Source organism: Erpetoichthys calabaricus, chromosome 7 (genome assembly GCF_900747795.2).
Source record: "Erpetoichthys calabaricus chromosome 7, fErpCal1.3, whole genome shotgun sequence".
Classification (NCBI taxonomy): Eukaryota; Metazoa; Chordata; class Cladistia; order Polypteriformes; family Polypteridae; genus Erpetoichthys; species Erpetoichthys calabaricus.
Genome location: NC_041400.2, coordinates 86444124 through 86470318, shown reverse-complemented (window position 1 = coordinate 86470318; position 26195 = coordinate 86444124).

Below are 26195 nucleotides of genomic sequence, written 5' to 3'. Positions count from 1 at the left end.
CCGGATGTACTCCTATGTCAGGCATAAAAGGAGCTGCCTCCTCTACATCTGGGTTCAGAGTGGGGGGAGTAGTGGATGATGTTTGCAGAGGATTGGTGGAGAAAGACAGAAGGTGACTAAATTCTGTATTATTTCCAGTACTGGACTGGTTGAAGCCTTAGAGAATATTATTATTTATTAAACTACTTTTTCTGTCATCCAAAATTGTGTCTGGTTAATAATAATTCATTACATTTATATAGCGCTTTTCTCAGTACTCAAAGCGCGATCCACACAGGGAGGAACCAGGAAGTGAACCCACAATCTTCCACAGTCTCCTTACTGCAAAGCAGCAGCACTACCACTGCACCACCTGTGAGGTGTGCATGGTGTTTAGGGCTCTGGGATGCCCTTGATGGCCACAATGCATACATCTTAACATTCTTTGTCTTGTATTTATCTCATGTGTGTACTTATGAAGTATCTATATGTCTGTGATGTATTGTAACTATAATTGGAAAGTCACCTTCACAAAAAATAGTCAAATTCTTCATAGGCTGTAAAAGCGGGTGTTGAGAGTCCACTGCTCTCCTTACCAGAATTCGGCGTCGGTTCTTCTTGGTTTGCGGGCGACCTCGATAGAGTAGTAGACTGAGTGTTCGATGTGTGAAAAGGCACACAGAGATGGTCACCCCAGTTTGTGGACTATTTGCCAATTATATTTTATTTCTTTAATAATACAACAGTGGAGATACAGCACTCAGCTACCCAAGAACACTTCTCTCTCTACTCCACCCACCAAATTTCTCCTCCCTTAAATAATCTATCAATTAACTTTATTACAACTTCCTAAAATGAACTCCTGCTTACATTACTCCCTTACCCCAGAAGAAATGTCCTCATTTCAATAACATTTTTCAGAAATACAGTAAATGCAACAACAATGTAGGTCAACTACTATCAGACCTCACCTAAGCAGTAATTAAACAGTAATCATTAACTAAAGGCAGATTTCCCCATAAAATGAGAGGGGTGTTCTAATAAAGTCCAAAACATCAACAAGTAATGCTTGCACATAAACAGTGTGCAGATTTGGCGTAAGACCAGAGAGAATTTAGCTCTAATCAAAACAATACTAACAATAATACAACTTAATATAACACAAAGTCCTTAAATATTGCAGGCATGCTCCTCTGACATGGAGGCAAGTCATTAACATGATGAGAAGAAGCTGATAATCCTGGGCTACCTAAACTTATGTCATTCCTGGATGAACTGGGTGGTGTGGAGATTGGGTCTGTTGTAGAGGAAGTACAGCTCTGGCTTGCAACAGTAGGATCAGGCAATTGTGGCTGTAATTGAAGCTGTGTAGGAACTGAAGGTACAGCTGGTGGTACAGGACTTGGAATAAGACCTGATCAGTTGTTTAAAGGTGGAGGTGAAACAGAGTTTGGGTGATAATGAGAAACTACATGATGAGGTTTTGTGATATATGGCTTCAGACGATTGAAATGAATAACTTTTGGTTTAGTCTGGGGTTTTGACAAATCACGAAGTTTAAAAGAATCTCATAAGGGCCAATCCAACTTGGAGCTAATTTGTTTTGATGATGTGCTGGGTTATCCATCAGTACTAGATCTCCTGTTCTATAAGGTGTTGTCACACACGTGTGTTTAGGAGGCAGCTAAAGGGCTTAAATACAGGTAGTTCCATGCCAGACCAGGGGGTGGCAGAGTGCACTAATTTTCCCTCTCGATCTTTTACAGACCATTCTAGGGAAATCCCACCCGGCTCTGGGGCAGCCACTGACGTCACTTCTGGTTCCAGTCGGGATGACATCACTTCCGCTACTGGCCTTTAGAGCTGCCAGGTTGCTACCTGGAGATCAGTTCTGTTTTGGACTCGGTTGAATGAGCATGTCTCTGTATTTTGATACCTTTTGCAGCCGTAATCGATTAAATGGGTGGCTGCCCCAAACCTTCTCGATGTCTTTTGGTTGTTTTTCTGACAGTGTGTACTTTACATAGCGAATGTAGTACAGCTGCTGCTATTGTTGCACTTTATTCCTAAATGCAGTTGCAGATCTGTAGGCATTTGTCAGTCTTGCTTTCAATGAGGCTGCATATGCTGAAGGGGTGCCAGCCGTTGCAGAGGTGGAATAGCCAATTTCGTTGTCAATTATGTTAAGTGGAACTCTGGCCTCCCACCCATGAGCCAAAAAGAAAGGTGTGAAACCTGTGCTGGCATGAGTTGTTGTGTTATATGCCAATGCCACTTGAGGTAAATGATTGTCCCATTCTTGACCTAAGTCAAATAGATATTTAGCCAGTTCCTCCTTTAAGGTGCGGTTATAACGTTCTACTGTTCCATCACATTGTGCATGATAGGGAGAAGTGCGGAGCTTGTCAATTTATAACAAGTTGCAAAGGTGCTTTATGAGGTTTGACTAAAATTGACGACCTTGGTCTGAGTGCAGAGCTTCAGGAATTCCAAGTTGAGGGATAAATTATTCAAAAATACAGCATGCAACTGAGACAGCAGTCTAATCCGTTAACGGATACAGGTTGACAAATTTAGTATAAAGATCCATCAGCACTAACACATAATGGTGGCCTTTCGTGGAACTGGCAGCTCTGTTATATCTGCAGCAACAATCTGAAAAGGCAATTCAGGTGAAATAGAAACCAAAGGAGCCCATGGGCGAGGTACAGGGGACCGCCTGGACTGGCAAGCAGCACATTGTTGGGAGTAATTAACAATGTCTGACGACATATAAGGCCAGTAAAAAGACTGTGTTGCTCTGTTCATTGTTTTGGCTAATCCATAATGACCAGCTGCTGGGTGTCCATGAACATAATGGAGTACATGGGGAATCAGTGAGGAAGGAATAATAATTTGTTTAACTGTTCTGTGAGAAGGTTGGCACAAGTGTCGATACAACAGTCCATTATCTACTATAAGATGACCAAACTGTGACTATAGTTTCCTTAGATAAGAGGATGCATCATAAAGTCACCAAAGAGGGGGTCGGTGTCCCCTCTCCAGCCAAGAGAGAACAGTTGTAAGATCAGGATCCTTATGTTGCTGTTCAGCAATGTTCCAATCCCCTTGTATGTGCACAAGACTAGTGGTTGAAACTGGCCGTGATGTATAACTTTGAGAAGCAGTGAGCTGAAGTTGAGTGAGTGCTGAAGCAACATCAGTCTGGGTTGAAGCTGTTACAGTTTGAGTTCTTGACGTGACAGGTAATGATGACAGAGCAACCTGGGAAGGGTCAGGTGGGCGCCAACACAGGGCATCAGCATTAAGATGTTTAGCTCCATCACAATGGATAACATGCCAGTCATAAAGGTCTAACTCGACAGACCATTGTGCCCTTCTTCCTGTGGGGTCTTGATCTAAAGGAAGCTTTTTAAGACCAACCAGGTGTTTATGGTCTGTGATAATGGTGAAAGGATGGAAAGCTAGTAATGGCAGAAGTGACGGACTGACCAAATAAGAGCAAAGATCACATGGTCAAATGTTGACCACTTTCTCTCTGAAGCTGAGAGCAAATGACTAGAATATGCTATTACATGCTCTTTACCATCAACGCGTTGTGCTAAAACAGATCCAATAGCATGGAGAGAGGCATCAGTGTATAGAAAAAAAGGAATTGACAGGTTGGGAAATGCCATGATTGGTGGGGATGCTAAAGCCTGTTTTAGTGTGCGAAAGGCTTCATCTGCTTCAGCTGTCCAGATGAATGGCACACATTTGTGCGTAAGGTGATGCAAAGGCTCAGCAGTATGGGCAAACTGCTTAATGAATTGTCTGTATTAGGAACAAAGGCCAAGAAAGGCTCTGACCTGAGTAGGTGATTGTGGGACAGGCCATGATGCGACCTTCTCTGTTTTTATAGCATCTGGCTGAATGCCTTCACTTGAAATGTGGTGGCCTAAAAATGTGACAGAGGAGCGAGCCAGATGGCACTTTGTGGGTTTGAGCTTGAGCCCAGATTCACGAAAACGTAGGAAAACCTCATGTAAATGCTGAAGGTGTTGGGAGAAATCCTCACTGTAGACAATAATGTCATCAAGATACATTAAACATATGTTCCAATGTAAGCCACGGAGCACCAACTCCATCAAGTGCTGAAAACTTGGAGGGGTATTAGAAATACCCATTGGCATCATTCTGAACTGATAAAGTCCAACACCTGTAGAGAAAGCAGTTTTCTCCTTGTCTCTTGGATAGAGTGGAATTTGCCAATATCCTGCAGTAAGGTCAATAATACTAAATATTTGGGAACCAGATAGCTTATCCAAGGCGTCATCAACCCTGGTAAGTGGGTGAGAGTCTTTAATAGTAACTGCATTAGGATGATGATAATCAGCACAAAATCTGTGTGTACCATCCTTTTTCCTAACTAATATGACTAGAAATGACCATGGGCTACAAGATTCCTCAATAATATTATGCTCCAGGAGCTTCTCCACTTCCTGTTGCAACAGAACCTGGGTTGCTGGAGAAACTCCATATGGACGAAATTTGATTGGCTTAGCATCCCCCGTAAGGATACTGTGGGTGATCAGGTTTGTTCTGCCATAATCATAAGGGTGTGAGCTAAAAATTTCTGAATAGTCCCTTAGTAAAGTTTCAAGTTGTATTACTTCTGCTGAAGACAAATTCGTCTCAGATATGTCCACATGTGGCAGTGCTTCGTTAGACGCATTACTAGCAGTAACTGCTGACACTAAGGTGTATTCCTCATGTCCCTGGCCTGTGATGGAGAAAAGCTGGCCTTAAGGACATCCTTCACTGAGGGAAACAGGGTCTGTGGATGGATTAACAACTCTGACAAAGCCTCAGCCATTGTTTACTGATGTTAATGTTCTAGCAACAGCTAATGACAGTGCAGGGGAGTGGTGTGGCACTATAATGCCAACAAAATTATTGACATGGGACAAAGCTATGCAACTTCCCATAACAGAGACTGCAATTGCCATTTCTGACAAAGCTGGGACAGCCACAGGTGTCGTACAGTGACAAATGTGCATGCGGCAGGTTCAAGGTCACATGATGCTGGGTTAGAAAATCCCATCCTAAAATCACAGGATGGCTGGAAGAACACACCACATAAAAAACATGACAAAAGGTAATGTCTTCAATATGTACAGGGGCAGTAACAGATCCCAACATATCCAACAAGTGTCCAGTTACAGAGGTTTTGGGATAGATCTGCAGCAGTCTGTGATCAGCGATAGACTGGAGCCAGTGTCCACTAAAGCATGGAGTTCAGCTCCAGCTATTGTGAGTTGTATAAATGGAGTAGGGCTGATGTATACATTTGAATCAACATTATGTGGGTGGACTGATACGTGATCAGAAACTGACATTTGGTCCTCAATACCAGCTTCTAATAGTTTCCCTGAATATGTTTAGAGGAAGACAGAGTGTTGTCTGGTGTGTAAAAATGCACCTGTCTTGTGGGAGGTGTGATAGCTGTCTGAAGGATGTCTCTGGTGGTGTGACATAGTGGGTGAGGAGGGTCTATTTTGTCTGTAGAGGGGACCTGGTAATGGGGAATAAGCTCTATGGGGTCTGTCACTATAAGCAGAGTTAGAAGAATGTATTGCAGCATGGGCTCTGTGCTCACCTGAAGGAGAGTAGACAGGTGAATTATCATAACAGTACCTGGAGAGAGAAAAATGATCATAGTGATCTGTTCGGGAACGGTAGACCCTTGGATGCTGAGAGGCTGCGGAGAGGCTTCGATGTTGCCAAGAGCTGGGATCACCATTTTGAGGAAAGCAGTCATCATCAGAATAGGTGTAACGACGAGGTGATGAAGCTCGGAAAGATGGTGTAGAGATGTCATCATAGAGAGAGCGATTTCTTCCTGCATAGGAATTTTGGGTAGAATTGTACCGGTCCTGACAGTGGCACTGGTGGTAGTTCCATTGTTTTGAGTGATGACCAGTGCAGCAGGTAAGATCTGTCATTCCACAGGCATGAGATGTTCTCCTGATTCCTTTCACTTCATGTTTAAGGTCGGAAAACTGCGGTGTGAGTTTGGCCAGTCTCTCATCAGCATAGCGTTTATTAGACTGTTGCAAGTCACATAAGTCAGTCTGGAGATCAGCAATAGCAGTGACTAAGTCAGTTATAGGATCCGCAGCATGACTGTCTGCATTGTTCTGTGTGACAGTCACTGGCATGACATTTGAAGGAGCAGCAATGCTGAGAGATAACTGAGCACGTTCACATTGCCTTGCTACTTTCAATACAGCATCCATGCGCCATGCTCATGGATTTTTAGTTGAACAGAGCCGGCCTTAGGGCGAAGCGAACGAAGTGACCGCTTCGGGCCCACAGCTGGAGGGGGCCCACTGCGCCCAAGGTTTTTTTTTTCCTGTGATGCGACACTGCTGCGGAGGGCCAAATGGAGCAACAGACTCCTTCACTCCAACCTCTATTACTAATTTTTTTATGTATATAATTCACGGGCAACATATTCCATCACCTAATTACTCCACGTGGACATCTCCACTCGGCACTCCAATCTTCATTACGCTTCACTCAGGCCCGCGCGCCTGTTGCCGCCTCCATGGCTCATCTGTGCCTCTGTCCTCAGTAGGCGGCCACTTACGCTTCAGTCAGGGCTGCTCCGCCGCAATGCATTCTCGACAGAGCATAAAAGGGGCCCTTCTAGCTGCAGGGGTCGTACCCCTTACGGGGCCCTTGGTATCAGTTTGCTTCGGGCCTGAAATTGTCTAGGGCCGGCTCTGAGTTAAAGAGTGGGATCTAATTCCCAACACAAACCGTCTAAAAATTTCACAACGTTGAGCATCAGCAGTGTATTGTGGAAAAGCTTCAGTGACTAGGTTAATCAAGTCTGCTGCATAAACCTCTAGTGGTTCTTCGGGTTTGCGAGGACAAGCATTCAAGTGTGTTTGAAATGTGGCCAAAAACTGCCGTCTTCCAAAAACAGTGCTCAGACTAGCTTTACCCAGCGCGTAGTCAGCCTTTACATCCGGGGAGAGGCTCTGCCAGTATGAGAACACCGCGTCACTGAGTTTTGTGGGGACAAGCTTAGCCTTTTCTAACGGAGCTGCAGAAACATCCAAAGCAACTTCTAATCGTTGTATCCACGAAGTAAATGGCTCAACTCCATCGCCAGTGAAGGGTGGGGGCAATTCAACTGTAAACTACAGTTGCATGTTCACAGTATCGGCGCTAGCCCTTTGCTGCGGAATAACAGTGGGTTGCTGCTCATCATCCGCCATGTTTCAGGAAAACACGCAGTAGCGTGCAGCACGTAGCTCAACTTGTAAAAGTGGCACCAATAGTTACTTAAGTGTCCACAAGCAATAGCGGTAATATCCATGCCATCTATAGAAATGCAAATTAATGTCCACAAACTTAACCAACCGCCGATGCCACAAGTGTAAGAATGGGTATTGAGAGTCCGCTACTCTCCTTACCAGAATTCGGCATCGATTCTTCTTGGCTTGCGGGCGACCTCGGTAGCTTAGCAGACTGAGTCTTCGATGTGTGGAAAGGCACACAGAGATGGTCACCCCAGTTTGTGGACTATTTGCCAATTATATTTTTTTCTCTCTCTCTACTCCACCCACCAAATTTCTCCTCCCTTAAATAATCCATCAATTAACTTTATTACAATGTAGAGATTTTAGTTTTAAATACACAGTGGGAGGTCTGAAATTTGAAAGTGCATCTGCTGAGAAGGATCTAGGAGTCATAGTTGAATCATCAGTATCTACAGTATATCAAGACAGTGAACATACAGGAAGTTATCAAAAAAGCTAATATAATGTTAGGTTATGTATCATAATGTGAGCAGTACAAGTCAGGAGAGGTTATGTTTAAGCTATTTAACACACTAATGAGACCTCACCTGCAGTACTGTGTACAGTTTTGGTCTCCACATTACAAGAAGACCAGAGAAGAAGAACTAAGCTGATTCCAGGACTAAAAGGTAAAAAAAAAACTGAAGAGAGCTGAACCTGTTTAGTTTAAGCAAACAGAGATTAAAGGTGACATAATTTAAGTGTTTTAAATTATTAAAGGAATTAGTACAGTGGATCTCACTGTGGGCGGCACGGTGGCGCAGTGGGTAGTGCTTGTACTTCGCTTCCCGGGTCCTCCCTGCGTGGAGTTTGCATGTTCTCCCCAAATGTGCGTGGGTTTCCTCCGGGTACTCTGGTTTCCTCCTACAGTCCAAAGACATGCACGTTAGGTGGATTGGAGATTCCAAATTGTCCCTAGTGTGTGCTTGGTGTGTGGGTGTGCGTGTGCATGTCCTGTGGTGGTCTGGTGCCCTGCCCAGGGTTTGTTTCCTGCCTTGTGCCCTGTGTTGGCTGGGATTGGCTCCAGCAGACCCCCGTGACCCTGTGGTTAGGATAAAGCGGGTTGGATAATGGATGGATGGATGGATGGACAACTTCCTTACATGAAATCCTGCTTACAGGCAAGCACACTTAAAATGTGATTCTGATGTTATTATTGGAATCCCTACTAGTCTGTGGTGGAAAATTTAAATAACTTAAAAAATGTGTGTGTTTTTTCTTGGCTAGTAAGTGCCCCAGTGTAATTACATATATATATTAGGGCTGCTGATTAAAACAGTTAACACGATGAATACTTTAAAAATGTCTGCAATTAAAATTAAATGTTTTATTAAAACTTGGTTAATTTGACAGTGCTTCACACATTTGTAATGAAGCAGTGCCAAAAGAATCTAAGTTTATTAATGGTAATAAAGGTGTAGCACTACCACAAATAAATATTGTACAAGTGTCTCTCTTATGCGTGCTGTTTGTCACTACCTGGGCTTCAACACATGTAACATGGTGACTGACAGCATCGCCCTTCATGGATGGAATTTCTAGGCTGCCATAAGGAACTGTTCTGGTTGATGGTCAATAGGAGGTTAGGTTGCTAAATACAAAAAGAGAAGAAAAAAACATTGTGCATTTGTGGAAGATGAATGTTCTCTTCGTTCCCTTGTACTAATCCTTGTCTAAGGAGTTAAGCAGAAGTAAGCTTTAAAAACATGCTTTGTTGAGCAAACAGAAAAATATTTGTCAAAAGGACTCAAGGTCTAAGCATTCCACACTGAGACTGCCTTATCACGTTTTCCCTTAGTTTACATCTGAACGCCATAACAAAGGGGCCAAGAAAATCAAGTTGCAAAAGGGGCGTTGAAGGGGCTCAAGGATTGTTTAAAATAAAAGTGTCGACTGTTGCATTTCATAATGAATATTAAATCACGCATTCTAGGGGTATAAAAACTTTGCCCCACCCAACAAACAGTTGTTCAGAAGAGCCCTGATGCTGTCATGTAATATTGATTGCCTGCTTTTCTGAAACCTGCTCACTGTGACGATAAGAAAATAAAGCTGCTATATGACCACACCTGCTGTCTTGTCTAAGTGATCATCCACAGTTTTGGCGCCCAACGTGGGGCAGGAGACGGGCAGACGACTCCTCGAGCAGGATCGTCCAGAGGACGTTCGATACTGGCCGGATTGAGGGACCAGCTCCGGTAAAAGTTAGGACTGGCCTGCCTTGGGCGTTTCCTGCGTGGGGAGTCCCTGACCTCCTCCTAGCCGATACAACGCACGACTTGACGGGAATTTCCAGGCAGGTGGACAGAGTCACAGTGAGTAGATCGGGGGGATTCCCATTGGTTTGACTGGTGTGCCAGAAGAAATAGAAGTATAAAAAGAATTGAAAGCATACTGTATCAGAACCATAGGAGGGTTCTAGGGACTCACGGAAGGTGACAGCAAAGTGTGAATGTTAGCAAGTCACCCCTTGTGAGTGGAATGGAAAGGGACGAGTGGCACGCTCCTAAAATAATAAAGAGGAATGGGTGGTGAAAGGGCATAGTTAAAAGTGTGTGTCTAAATAAACGGGAGGTCGAGTTTTCCATCCGCTGTCTAGTCATACTCTTGTCTCAACGGGTTACTCAGGTGACGGAGACTATACCCTGGCAGATTGACGCATACAAGGTGTGTTTAGTGGAAGGACTCGGGGTATAAACCTCCATAGTCCGGATGCCATACTGAGTATTGATGTAGGATTCTGCTGACTCGAATAATCTATCTATCTATCTATCTATCTATCTATCTATCTATCTATCTATCTATCTATCTATCTATCTATCTATCTATCTATCTATCTATCTATCTATCTATCTATCTATCTATCTATCTATCTATCTATCTATCTAATCGGACACGAAGTCACCTGAAGTTGAAATCCGGGGATAGGAGCGGACAGCGGGTAGAACAGGGAGTAAACAAGGGTTGAGTCACTGCTGATATCCCGCCGCTCACTATGGAAAAAACAAATAGCAAGCCAGTCAAACAGGTCCCCCAGGGTCCTCAAAACCTAATGTTAGAAGGATTATTTTCAGAGAATCACCAGGCTCCTAGTACACCGTCGGGATTGAAAGGCGGGTCCCCTAGAAAGTTAATAGAGAAGCAGACTGGGTTGGATTTTAAAAAGGCATGTAAGAAGTGGAATAAGCAAGGTCCGTACCGAATGGACATGTTTGATAGATGGGAATTGGTGATAAAAGATAGGCGTAATGACCTGCTGGCTGCTGAGGTCAAAACACGAAAAGAAAAGGAAGAATTATTGCTAGCGTTGCAGAAAATGAAGGTAGAGACAGCGCCCAAGCCTGAAAGTAAAAGAAAGCAGACCGAAAAGAAAGACCCCCTATACCCCATAATCTGTCCACCCCCTCCTTACCAAACTCCCCCGCTTCCACCTCCTGCACCCTCTCCTCCAACTGCACCCCTGTTAACAGACGAACTGTCTGGAGCAGGTTTTTACGATGAACAATATCATTATGACCCGTCCTCATATATTGACCCTGAGGAAGATAATTCAGATCATTCACAAGGTGCTACTGGGTTGCAATGGCAGAAACCAGAAGAGTCATCTGTCTCCCAGCGCAGGAGAAGTCAGACCCTCCGCTCTAAACCTAATGAGCGGTTTTACTTCCCCTTTCAGCTCCCCTAAGCCTTCTGGCTCGACATTCTCTTGCCCCTCATTGAAGTCCCCAACCCCCAACATGATCCCGCACAACATCCAGGCAATAATAATCCCACTACTGTAATGATTCACCAAAACTGGGACATGCAAGAATTAAAAGATGTGCTGTCTGAACTGCCCGACCCCAAAGTGGTCGGTGCACTGAAATTTGTAGAGCAGTTGCAGCAGCTAGATAACATGTATAAAACAAATGCTGCAGAGTGGACACAGGTGCTCTGCCAACAGCTGGGCACCACATGGGCAACTGTAAATCATGGTGATCATAACGGTGCCCCTTGGCATTGGAATGAAGCTCTTCCCCGAGGCTCCGGGAATGAAGGTCCTTTCCTCACCCAGTGAGAGCCTTTGAAAGGAGCCCTGGCAGAAAGATATAAAAAGGGCACAGACTGGTCACTAATTTCAGCCGCTAAGCAGAAAAAAGATGAGACAGTGGATTAATGGGCTCACCGATTGCAAGATCTGATGGCTAATCACTCTGGGCTAGACAATGCAAACGATAGAACTCGTGCTGCAGTGCCTCCTTTCGTCTTGGGACTGAGAAGTGACATTCAAAGCAAAGTCTGCACGTCCTGCATAAGGCTGGGAGACCGCAACGTTCGAGGAAGTCAAGCATCATGCAGAGCATGCTGAGAGACAGACTAAATTAAAAGAGTCAGACACACAGACCAAACTTTTGGCTGCACAAATAAATTACTAAGAGGATGTGGGTTCCATTTATCAAACCCTAATAATCCTTTCGCTCAGATGCCTAACCCTTTGGAGCAGATGCCAGCGTCATATGCCTGTTACGGCTGCGGTGAACTTGGACATTTCAGACGCAACTGCCCACACAAGCGCCCTCCGCCACCCCCTCTCCCTGAGCCTAATGACATTCTTTGGTCCTACGAATTCGCAGGGACACCCAGCCACTCTCTTCAGTTGCCTTTGCTCACTTGCCATGCGGACACAGATCCTTTATTGGCTTTGCTGGTGAATGGCACTGAAACTGCTTTTCTTGTTGATACTGGAGCTAAGCGTTCCACCCTTTAGCTGAAGGAGGTCCCTGCCTCGACAGATACAGTAACAGTGCTTACTGCCTCGGAACAGCCTCATATTTTGCTGGTCTCAAACCCTCTGCAATTACAGCTCAGCACTGACAGTTCATCATTGACTCGTTGCTTTCTGTTAAATCATTTGTGCCCTGTGAAACTGCTGGGATGGGATCTTATGACTACATTGTCAGTCTCAATTTCTTTAACCGAACAAGGATTTTACTGCTCCATTCCTAAGCTCCTCTGCCAAACTACACACCCTAAGTCCTCTTTTGTAGCCTGGACCCTGAACATCTCCCCGCACACCTTCCTCTTGAAAGCCCTTCATTCTTTCCCCTCATGCCTATTTCCCCACTTACAAGTCCCGGACACCCTGCATTGTACTGCCCAGTATTTCCCTGCTGAAGTGGACACACCTTGGTTAGAAACTTTTCTTTCCTCCAGCACATGCCCTGAAACTTTGCACATTCCATGTATTTTTGTTTCATCTACTAAAGTTGTTGCTTCAGTTCACCTCACATATTCACAAAGCGTTTTCTATTTAGGAGATTCGGTTCCCCATGTTTCCTTAGCACTGTGATCCCAGGGGAAAAATGATTATGGAAGGATAGCACACTGTGAGCCACTGGTGATTTTCCCAAAATCTTCCTTCCGCCCGCACTGTGTCCAGTATCCTCTGTCTCCCAAAGCAGAGGCTGGCATTTCCGCCATGCATTCCGATCTTGTGAAACATGCAGCAATTATTCCAATTACATACTCTCCAGTCAACTCCCCCATTTTACCTGTTAAAAAGGCTGACGGTTCATGGCAATTTGTCCAAGATCTTCGACAAGTTAATTCTGCAATTTTTCCCAGAGCACCTATCGTTCCTAATCCTTTCACTATTCTTTCTATGATTATTTCTCTCTCCGTTATTTCTCTGTTATTGACCTTGCTAACGCTTTCTTTTCTATTCCTGTGCATCCCGACTCTCAATTCTGGTTTGCTTTTACTTTCCACAACCGCCGCTGGACCTGGACCGTCATGCCTCAGGTATACACTGAAGCCCCTTGTGTGTATGGTTAAGCGCTTGCTCGAAATCTAGAAGGATTCTGGCCAGATAAAGATAGTATATTGATACAGTATGTGGATGATATAATGGTGTGTAGTACTACTGAAGAAGATTGTGCACATGACACTCATAAAATTGCTATTGTTTTTAGCAGAAAATGACCATAAAAAGTGTCGAAAACAAAACTGCAGTTAGTCCAAACTACCGTTACATATTTAGGTCATGACATTTCTTGCGATACAAGAGCTCTCTCTAGTGGCCGTATAACCACCATTCAAAACCTTCCAAGACCGGTCACAAAACAACAGGTTAAGTCAGGATATTCTCTGTGGCCGCATAGCTTTTGATGGGAATGTTTTCTTGTTGTGGAGTTGTGCTGTGTGATTTCCCGAAGTGGATTGTCTTTGATTTGTCGCTGGAACTTGGGTCACCATGGAAATTAGTGTTTCCTTGTTTGTCACTGACCCGGTTCCACCACGGACTTTTTCATGCTCTGGAAACTAGCGCGTATAAAACCACGGTAAGATGAATTCCTAATTTAAAAGTAGTACCAGCTTGCAGCCTGTGAAGTTGTTTGATTGTAAGTTTTTCAGGAAGAGCACAGCCTTTAAAAAATCTAGCTAACACTGCCATCTGGCCGCATGCAGTGGAATAGCAGGCTGAGAAGGCTCTATGTGATTTAAAAAGTGCACTACTCTCCCTGACTATTTCTCGTCCATTCACTCTGTTCGTGGACTGAAAGGGGGGATATATATGAATGAATGCAGTTCTATGAATGAATGCAGTTCTAACAACTCCATGGACAAAAACAAAGGACAAAGGCCAATAGCCTATTTTTCGAAAAAATTGGATCCAGTGGTTGCAGGATTTCCACCTTGTCTCAGAGCTGTAGCAGCCACAACAAAGGCCGTGCTAGCCAGTACAGATATAGTGCTCATGAGCCCCCTAGTGGTAAAAGTGCCTCACGCCGTTCACTCCATTTTAGTACAGGCTAAAACCTCACATCTCACTACTGCTAGGGCAATACACTATCAAAATGTACTCTGTATGTTGTCAAACGGTACCGTAGAAAGGTGCTCCACCTTAAATCCAGCTACTCTTCTTCCAACTGAAGAGGAAGGGGAGCCCCACAACTGTCATGACGAAATAACTAAGGTTATAAAACCTAGACCAGACCTACAGGAAACACCCTTAGGAACAGGGGAGATAATTTTTGTGGATGGATGTTCTTTACAATTGAAAAATGGAACATCTTCAACCAGCTATGCAGTGGTCAAAGGTGACCACCTGCTGGAAGCAAACCGAATTTCTTCAAGTTTAAGCGTGCAGACAGCTCTCACCCGTGCTTGTCAGTTGTCAGAGGGAAAAAGTGTAACTATCTATACTGATTCTAGATATGCTTTTGGAGTCTGCCATGATCATGGGGCATTATGGAAACTCAGGGGATTCAAGACCAGTACTGGCAAGCCCATTCAGCATCAAAAACTAATAGAATCCCTCTTAGAAGCTATAACCAAGCCATCAAAACTGGCAATAGTTAAATGCCAAGCCCATACTGGGAAACAGGACCCTGTCAGCAAAGGAAACGAATTAGCTGATCACTTTGCTAAACAGGCTGCTTATAATAACACACCAATCTCTTTATTTCAACAGAAAGATGACAAAGACCCTGATAATCAAATTATCTCTTTACAGAGTGCAGCCACGGACAGAGAAAAGAGAAAATGGTCCAAAGAAGGATCCCTCTATGATGGAGTCTGGACCCATAAGCAAAATAACAAACCTTTCCTCCCAAAAGCTTCTTTTCCAGGTATGGCAAAAATTGTACATGGCCTGGATCACGCTGGAAAGGATGCAATGGTTCAAGAGGTTGAGAGACATTGGGAAGCAGTAGGCTTCTCTAGATACGCAGAGCAATTCTGCAAACATTGTCCAGTATGTCAGAAATTTAATGTAGGAAAGGGTATTCAGGTAAGTCCCGCCGTTACACCTAACCCAATGGGTCCATTCAAACACCTTCAAATGGACTTCATTGAATTAACACCATCAAAGGGGTACCGATACTGTTTAGTAATTGTTGATGTGTTCTCTCGATGGGTGGAAGCTTTCCCCTCCAAACATGCAGACGCCAAAACTGTGGCAAAAGCTTTGATAAAGGAAATCATTCCAAGATGGGGAATACCACAGAAACTGCAGACTGATAATGGCAGTCATTTTGTGAATTCTGTAATTAATGAATTGACTACTTGGCTCCAAATTAACGTACATCACTATTGCAAGTACCATCCTCAAAGTGGGGGTATAGTAGAGAGATGCAATAGTACCTTGAAATCTAAATTGGCTAAAATCTGTAAGCAAACAAATTTAACTTGGCCTGATGCTCTACCCCTGGCCTTAATGGGATTAAGAGGAAGAACACATCGGCAGTTAGGGCTGTCGCCATTAGAAATTCTGACCGGACGGCCCATGCCAGTCGGCATGGTCATAGGTAATGTTAATCTGCATACTGTGGACAATGATCTTCTTTCCAGTCTTACAGGTCTCCGAGTTTCTCTGAAGGAAGTCCACGAGCAGGTTAATCAGGCCTGGAGAACTAATCCTCCATCAAAGGACTCCCCGATTCTGTTAGGAACCTGGATTCTGGTTAGAGATACTCGAAGGAAACATTGGCATCACCCTCAGTGGAGAGGACCATTCCAAGTTCTGCTGTCGACACCACACGCTGTTAAAGTTGAGGGACTGCCTGCCTGGATTCATGTCTCACATTGCAAAAGATGGCACCCTTGATTGTGGTACTACTATGTCTTTCCTTGCCCCCCTTGTCGACTGCCCTGGTCACCTTGACCTTCCCTTTCGGAATCACCACATCAGTTCAGGTTGATTTCTGCTCTATTATTGACTGTGGGACTGGTCGACAAGTCCAGTGGACCTGGTCTGACAAATATGTGTGTGTAACTGTTACAAACTCTGGATTCGGAAGTAACTGTGATGAGTGGGAATGGGTTTTTGCTAATACTGGAACTGATGACTGGGGTTATCAACCCTATAAGGCCCAGAAGTATGGTCTGAAATATTGGTTTTCTATTATAAAAGGACATGCCCCACATGAATGTGCCGAAAACCATTGTAACCCCTTGATCATTACTCTGAAGAACCCCTCTTTACATGATTCAGGAACCTATATCTTAGGGGCGTATGTATCTGGAACAGATCCTCTAGGGAGATTTCAAATTAAGTTTGAAAACCCTGTTACTAACACCTCCCATTTCCCCACACACACACCCATCTCCCCTACTCCTGGTCCAGACCCGCCTCCTGTCAAGGTCATGAATATTTCCACACTTTCTTCCACTTTTTCGATTGAAACTGGGTATGGCGATCAGAACTGTTGGCTGCAATGGGTATTGTATTCGGCTAGACAAGTAAATCAATCTGATTGTTATGCTTGTGCTACTGCTAGGCCACATTTGGCCACTGTCCCTTTTCCCCTTTCTAACATATCTGATCCTACTGGCCTTCTTTGCCTACTTGCCCTTTTTATATCTTCCTCCATTCCAACCGACTCTAATTGAATTACACTTTCCCTTCCCTTTCCCCCCACTCTTCATATGACTCCCCCGATGTTCCAGCCTCATGAAGGTAATTATACCTGTTTTTTTAAGAAACCTCACTTCCTCCCATGGCACTAATGTTGGTAATATCCCGTCCTCGTTCTGTTTCCAAACTTTTCCGGTTAATTCTTCCTGTTTAGCTTCCAAATTATCAATTTTTCTGATTACTCAGAATACTCCACGAGCCGATATTTGGTGGATATGCCGTAAGTCTAAATTGCTTGACATTCTTCTGCCTGACTGGACTGGCACTTGTGCTTTAGTACAACTTGTTACGCCTTTCCGACTTCTCCCTTTAACTGCCTCCCGTGTGTCGACCAATTGTGGCCGACGTCGTCGACCCCGTTCTGTGGACCCTTCCCAGTTTTCCCTACATGGCCCTGGGGTGTATTTTGATTCCACTGGGGTCCCTCGTGGAGTCCCTGATAAGTTCAAGGCATGGGACCAAGTTGCTGCCGGATTTGAGTCTATTTTTCCTCAGGTTACTATAAACAAAAATGTTGATTGGATTAATTACCTCTATTACAATCAACAACGATTTTTAAATTTTACTAAAGAAGCTGTTGAAGGTATCCATGAGCAACTTGATAAAACATCCCTTATGACCTGGCAAAATCGATTGGCATTAGATATGCTGCTGGCTGGGAAAGGAGGCATTTGTGCTATGTTTGGTGATGCATGCTGCACCTATATCCCTAATAATACAGCTCCCGATGGATCAATCACCTGTGCTTTAGCAGATTTGACTGCTCTCTCTAATGAACTAGCTACTAATTCTGGCATTTCTAATCCTTGGAACCAATGGTTTGTGTCCACTTTTGGGTCATGGGGTCAATGGCTTAAGTCAGTTTTCATTTCTCTTACAGTTGCTTTTATTGTTCTCCTGCTTGTAGCTTGCTGTATTGTTCCCTTGATAAGATACATTGTATCCAAGTATTTTACTGCCTCTATGACAAAGGCTTACTTTTTACACGAAGAAAAAATGCTTCAGATCAGCACAGCCACCCCACACTCCTCCGCCCACTCCACTCCTTCCCCCTCTCCTACCCTTTCCCGCTCAACTCTCCCCTGATCAAGTATTTTTTGTTTGCTCAAAAGGAGGGAATGTGGAAGATGAATGTTCTCTTCATTCCCTTGTACTAATCCTTGTCTAAGGAGTTAAGCAGAAGTAAGCTTTAAAAACATGCTTTGCTGAGCAAACCGAAAAATATTTGTCAAAAGGACTCAAGGTCTAAGCATTCCACACTGAGACTGCCTTATCACGTTTTCCCTTAGTTTACATCTGAACGCCATAACAAAGGGGCCAAGAAAATCAAGTTGCAAAAGGGGCGTTGAAGGGGCTCAAGGATTGTGTAAAATAAAAGTGTCGACTGTTGCATTTCATAATGAATATTAAATCATGCATTCTAGGGGTATAAAAACTTTGCCCCACCCAACAAACAGTTGTTCAGAAGAGCCCTGATGCTGTCATGTAATATTGATTGCCTGCTTTTCTGAAACCTGCTCACTGTGACGATGAGAAAATAAAGCTGCTATATGACCACACCTGCTGTCTTGTCTAAGTGATCGTCCACACATTTAAGCACCAAGATCAAATGCTTTGAAAAATCAAAAGGAGAAAAGAGGAGGACAAATGCCCAGCCTTGGGTAAGTTAGCTCGGAAATATTTAGCACTCCCAGCCCTTGCTGTCCCATGTGAATGTTTATACTGTATTCTGTATCTGGATATGTTAATAAAAAAGAATATCTGTTGAAACCAACCAATGTAAATAAACTGGTCTACTTTACCAATTCATATCATTTTAAAGACATTTAAAGCATTATTGACAGAGCCAATCAAAGTGCTAAGCTAATTTGTATTGTGATGTGTCTCAAAATGTAAAAAAAAAAACTTACTTTAAGCTGTTGACTGATTACTGTTTCACTGTTTATTTGCATACAAAACTGTTCAGTAAACAAAATACATTTTTTCAATATGCCTAGGCAAGTGGTTATTTAAGCTGTGTGGCCAACAGGGGATGCTCCAGCTCCCCAAACACCCTGCACAAACAGGCTCTGGACACAAGTTGCCACAAAAAATAATATTTTATTGTCAGAAACTCTTCTGTAAGTAAGTACGTCTCACCACAACCAAAACAAATAAGCACACAGTACTAATGCTCTGTATTTCTCTTCCTCTTCCCTTTCTCACTCTCTATGACTCTTCTGCTACACACGCACATTTTGTCCTCTTCCTCCAGGATTTGTGGTAGGCAGCTCCTTTTATATAATCCCTAGAAGAACTTCTGGTGTCACAAAGGCTTGGCCCGGGAGCACTTCCAGGTTAGGCTGGAGCCCCACGAAGTAGAGCTCACTAGTCTCCACAACAACCCCTGGCAGCACCCATGGAACCCAACAGGACTGAGCCAAAGAACTTCAGCTCCCATGATGCCCTGTGGGAATCCGCCATGCTGCCACAACCCAGGGAGATTGCAATCTAGTGATCCAAGGAAGATACTACCCTGTGCAGGCTGTCTCCCCCTGTTCTTCCAGGCTGTGGTTGTCCCAGCTGGGCAAAGTTCCCAGTCATCACTTACACTGCTTTGTACAAGAAAGTTATCACTTTCTGTTTTACAGAAAAGTATTACTACACTTGAAGGAAATACATACAAGTTCCAATTAATATGCAATTAATTTCCATTAAAAAATTTAATTGTGTGATTGTGATTAATAATTTTAAATTAAACAGCAGCACTAATGGATAGATAGATAGATAGATAGATAGATAGATAGATAGATAGATAGATAGATAGATAGATAGATAGATAGATAGATAGATAGATAGATAGATAGATAGATAGATAGATAGACATTGCACCACGGCGGCTGGTTCGCTTACTTGACAAGGTGTAGATCGGAGTATTGCATGCACTTATGAATCCAGCCACTGTGGTGCAGTGTCCGAGGCAAATCTCTTTCATGGGTATTGTGCATCGTTTGAAAATGTCATTCTAGGTTGCCATTTAGTAGGGTGATGCTAGTTTGCCATATCAGACAAACACATTTAGAGTTGGATACAACGAAGAAATAATCTTCATCCAATTCCATATAAATAAAGATGATTTTCGTGTGAAAAAAAGATGTTACTTGTGTGGTTCAAATAGTGCATTTTGGTTTGGGGGGCAGTGAGGGTTTTTTCAGAGAAGTAAGAAGTACAGTATATACATTTTCATCTATTTGCTTAGCAAACACTTATATCCAAAGTAATTTACAAAAGAGGTCAACATGATCAAGTAACATTATATGTGAGAGTAAGATTTTTACGGTGAACTGTATCCTAGAAGAGGTTTGTGGCTGCATTATTTGGCATCAGAAGCTAATAAAAGAGAGAGACGATACAGGAAATCTTTGTTGTAGGTTTGGAGTAATTGCTGCTTATTGAAAAAGATTTGATTGATTAATTTATTGTTCATAACTCTTTTACACATTTGGCTACTATAAGGCAGGGGTGAGCAGAAAATTGTCAGTGGTAATAAGCAGCCTTCATGAATTATTCATTAATGCTTCCACGATCGCCCTGCAAGCACTTTGTGATCAATTAGTTGATAGTGATCAACTGGTTGAACATACCTGATCTAGTCCAAACGGGGCCGGCACGCTAAAAAATGTCTTATGAGGCAAGGAACATTTTTGCCACCCTTCCACATGTCTAAACATGGGACAATACATTAAATTCATGATATACTGCAACATTGTATAAATAAATAATGTATCAGATATTAAACATAATAAAAGATTAACTTTAAAACATTGCAAGACAAAATAGGCAGTAAAAAAATACAAATGTGTAATATGAAATTGATTGTGAAATGAAATTCAGCTAAATACCTTGGCAGTATTAAACATTCAATACATTAGAATAATGTAGACAAGAACAGGCCATTCAGCCCGTTAAAGCACACTAGTCCTATCCACTTACTTCTTTTGAGATAACACCAAGTCTAGCTTTGAAAGTCCCTGAAGTCCTACTGTCTACCACACTACTTAGTAGCTTATTCCATGTGTCTATGGTTCTCTGTGTAAAGAAAACCTTCCCTATGTTTGGGCAAACTTTAACATTAAAAAGTTTCCGACTATGTCCCCATGTTCTTGATTATCTCATTTTAAAATAACAGTCCAAAGTAATAATTCCCATAATTTTAAACACTTCAGTCATGTCTCCTCTTAATCTTCTTTTACTTAAACTGAAAAGGTTCAGCTCTCTCGTCATAATTCCTCCCCTGTAGGCCTGGAATGAGCCTAATCACTCTTCTCTGGAACTTTTCCACCACCGTTATGTCCTTTTTGTAGCCTGGAGACCAAAACTGTATTATTCCGGGTGAGGTCTCACCAGTGAGTTATAAAACTTTAGCATAACCACCTTGGACTCTATACACTGCGCTATATAACCTAATTATTCTGCTTTCTTAATCTCTTCTGAACTCTATCTGGCATTTGATTTTTAGACCTCTCATTTTGTATTCAAACCTAACATTTTTTACTTTCTAAATGTAATAGTTTATATTTACTTGCATTAAATTGCATCTGTCACAAATCTGCTCAAGCCTGTATGCTGTTCAAGTCCCTCTGTAATGATTCAACAGATTCTAGATTATATGCCAATCCACCTATCTTGGTATCATCTGCAAACCTAACCAGCTTATATTCTTTATACTTATATTCCTGTCCAAATCATTTATATATATTGTCAAGCTTGGGTCACAAAGTTGCACAGGAGAGCAGAGAAGGTTTTCCGACAAGTAAAAACTTTATTGCTATACTGGCAGTTACAAACACAAGTCCCTTTCAGAACTGGTCTGACCTCACAGGAAACAGCTGTCAAACTCGGCCCCCCAACTCCTGTTCAAAAGAACACAACGTTTTCCTCTTCTAGTGGGTACAGTGGCTCTGGAGCAGCGACCAGAACAGAGGGGGTCTGGGGGAGAGAGGACAGGAGATTGAGATATTAGGACGGTTGCGGCTTGGTTATTTAACTCTGCAAAGCGTAAGCCGGCACCTGATCCCACATAGAGGAGGGGGAAGAGTGTGCAAGAGTGTGTTTATTTCCCATTAAAACACTGTTTACAAGGGAGGTTCTGAAGAGTAGCTGCATTACCAAGCGGCAGCGGTCACAATATATTAAAAACAGCCGTGGCCCAGGCATTGACCCCTGTGGAACACCACTGTTAATTTCAACCAATTCGGATAGGGATCCTTGCACCATAACCTTCTGTTTCCTCTGTCTGAGCCAATTTTGCACCCATCTACAAATAACACTTTGACCTCCTACTTCTTTTAGTTTGATGCACCTTATCAAATGTTTTCTGAAAGTCAAGATAAATAATATCATATCCTTCATTTTGATTGTATCCTTGTTTTGCTTCCTAGTAAAATTCCAGCATGTTGGTAGAACATGACCTCCCCTTCTGAAGCCATGCTGTCTGTTCAGTACAACTCCTGTTCTTGGCATGTGTTGCTCAATTTTTCCCTTAATAATTCCTTCCATTAATCTACCTGTGATACATGTTAAATTTACTGGCCTAAAGTTGCTTGGATGTTCCCAGTCACTTTTTTTATATTTGCCAATTTTCAGTCCTTTGGAATTTCCCCAGTTTCTTCCTAAAAATATGTATCAAGGGTTTATATATGTACTGAATAACCTCCTTGAGAATTCAAGGATAAATATTATCTAGTCCTGGTAATATGTTTTATTTCAGCCAATTTAATCCGAGGACCACATCCCCCACTAGAATTTCCAGATCACTCAGCACCTCCTTAGTAGTCACTTTTACTTCTGAGAGGTTATCTGTTTCTTCACACATGAAGACTTCAGAAAGTTGGGAGTTTAGACATCTGCTTTTTCACTATCTATATTTTTAAATTCCCCTTTATACTCCCTGCTGCACTTCACCTACTCCTTGACAGTTCTTTTACTACTAAAACGCTAAAACTCTTTGGGTCATCTTTTCTTTTATCTGCTATATTCCTCTTTATTGCCTTTTAGCCTCCCTAATATCCTTCTTCATGATTGCCCTCATGTTCTCATATACCCTACAATTCACATTGTGGATATTAGACATATACATGTTATACAACTGTCTTTTCCTTCACTCACTATGTAACACAATTTTTGTTCCTGGCTTCCAAGAGTTATATTTCAACTGCTTATGTCTAAAGCCTATGGAAAAACGACTACATTCAGCACAAACTTTGATTTTATGACCACAGCCCAGAAAATTTCGTATTTATAGTGACATTACAAGGGAATTTTTATCTTTTCGTTCAAGTGGTCTGATAAAGAACAACACTTGCATGGTAAATAGACAAAGACAGTCAAAACCACTCAAAAAGGTTCAGAAATGAGTAGGTGTTCTAGATTTGCGACTGTACTGTACTTTCTCAAAGAAGCCCCCAAATGTAGTCCCCCATCATGTTTTCGTTATACTGTCATTGGTAACGACGTTCAAAGTCCAGTATATCCTGATGAAAGCGCTCGCCTTGCTCCTCTGAGTAAGCTCCCATGTTCTCCTTGAATTTGTCAAGATGAGCGTCAAGGATATCTGCAATATCTTCCTCGCTGTCTGACTTGCTGCTGTCTCCTGAAGATGGCTGATCCCTCTTCGGAGGAGTAGGAACGGGCAGCTCAGGGCAGTGTTGTACTGGGGCAATGGAAGAAGGAATGTCTGGATAAACGATTTGGTAGGATCCACCATGCAGAAGTAGCAGTTGCTTGAGTGGTCAGTTGGTTGCTGCCAAATTCGCGGGATAGCAAACTTCATGGGTCTCTTTTCTCCCCTGTACCAACCTTCAAGAGTTTTCTTGCAATATTCGCATGTGAAATGAGGTGCCCAGGGCTTGTCTTGATCCCCGACAGGCATGCAAAAGTATGCCTTGTAGGCCTCGCACATCTTACGACATGCTTTCATGGAATACTTTCTCGCTCTTGTCTTTATAAATTGTCCACAGACGTAGCAAAATGCATCTGCTGGGTGCAAGCAACCTCTTGATGCCATCTAAATCAAATCAAAAAAATAACATAAACCGAATTGTTGGTTCGAGTCACCTGTGCTTCTATACTTGTATGACTGCTATTGGACAGTCCGAGAACGTTCTAGAACGTTCTAAAAGTTTCTTGAAAGTTCTAGATAATTCTGGAAAATTCTAGAAACTTCTGGACCATTCTAACAGTTCAAGAATATTCTAGAAGACTACTCAGTATTGAATGCGAATCGAGAATTTTCTCGAAAACAGACAAATTTCAAAATATCATTGTCCTGATCACAAAAGCAAAGTTTTTGTGGAACAACAGCTATTTTCTATTTTTTTTAGGCATAACGGGTTAGGAAAACACATTTTGTACCCAGGAACAAAATAAAAATAAAAATTTGTTACATAGTGTTATTTTTCAACTCTTTATTAACCCACTGTAGTTTTTTAAATTGCCTACTAATTCCAAATTTAGGTATGTATATGTTCTGCATTATATGTAAAATGTTTTTAAACCTGTTCCACTGCTCCTTGACTGTCCCCACACTTAATAGTTTATCTTAGTCCAGTCTCCTTAGACTGCTGCATCTGATAAAAGTTTGCCCTACCAAATTTAAACTTAACAGTTTTAGTCTTTGCATCTGCATTCTTCCAAAACACTAAGAACTGTATTATATTATGATCACCTGACCCCGATGGATCAAATACCTCAAATACCCTCAATTCTATCCAGATTATTACAAAATACTAAATCTAGACAGGTTTCCCCTCATGTTGGTGATTTAACATACTACTAGCCAACTCGCGGCGTACCATACGCCGCATAATTATGTATTGATGGGTGAACACTTCCTGAATGACACAGTTGTCAAAATGGTGTGGGTTTGAGGATACGACTGTGAGTGAATGAAAAGATAGACCTCTGGAGAGAGCAACATATAATTGTCCGTGACTGAAAGCAGGATCGTCTGTGACGAAGAAGGCCATGCTGGTGAAAGTTACTTCGTCGGTAGCGATAAGTGTCAGTACTTGTAGATTAAGGTGTAGCGAGTCTTTGTGGTTGATGCTTAATATAGCTTGCGTACTGAGATGTTCCGGAGTCACAGTTGAGAAACACTTTTTTAATGTCTTTTAAGCACAGGTGAAAAAATGAACATGTGAAACATCCGTAATGTAATAAGCCACCAAGAAAGTAACATTGCAACAATGCTATCTACGACCCGATCGCTGTAAACAGAAGTGAAAACAAAATCGAGCCTAGTGCATTCTTTAACTGCCTTGTGGCGCTATAGTAGTGCTGCTGCTTTGCAGTAAGGAGACTGTGGAAGATTGTGGGTTCACTTCCCGGTTCCTCCGTGTGGATAGTACTTTGAATACTGAGAACACCACTATATCAATGTAACGAAGTATTATTATTCTTCTGTGTCCAGCGCTCTCTCTCTCCTGCGCGCCTGTATGTGTGTGTGTGTCGCTCGCTTGCTGCACATGTTCCTGCAGGCATATGCTGCATAATTATTTATTGATGGCTGAACACTTCCAGAAAGACACAGTTGTCTAAAAGGGGTGGGTTTGACGATACAACAGTAAGTGAATGAAAAGATGGAACTCTGGAGAGAGCAACATACAACTGTCAGTGACTTAAAAATGGTTTTGGCAGATACATGCATATCTTTTTGAAAGTTTGGCCCTGTGCCTTGTTAATTATAAACGCAAAGGCCAATCTAACAGGAAATTGTCTTCGTGTAATAGTAAAAGGCAAATTATCCGCGACAAACAAACTGTTTTACATGGTGCATACAAACTCGCGGCGTAGTATACGCTGCATAATTACGCCGCTTTTTAAATGTTTTTTAAGCAGAGGGAAAAAAATGAACATTTGCAAAATCCGTAACGCTGCTTTCAGTAAGTACAATGCACACGCATTTAATTTGTCGGCCACTTTTTGCCAGCCGTCTTTTCTGGTTTGGGCTGCTTTTGCAGTGTTACTGCTTGTGCATATTAAATCTTGAAATCCTTCGAGTAACTAATTAACTAACTAACACCCACACACACAGCTTGTGTGAAAAAAATGCGCCCGTTCTTTCATCATTTTGTTGCAGCCTATCAAAGACTTGCTGATCATGTTTTCTAGACTCAATATACATTGGCTTTTCACTCAGCGCGGGGGTGCGCATTCATCTCAGATTATTACATCCTGCTAGACTAATCTGCTACACGGCTGCATTTGAAAAACCGACTTATCACGGATGAGTTTCACCGGCATTAATGATTAGGAATCTGGTTGGAACAAAACCCTGCATTCCACAGGGGTTCACCAGGACCGAGTTTGGGAAACACTGCTGAACACAGACAAAACTGACTCAGGTGAGGAGTTGGGGCGGTCAAAGTAGTTGCAGCTATTGATTATTCAGTGTTGTTTGCCTGGGTGTCTGATCTGCTCGATGGGAT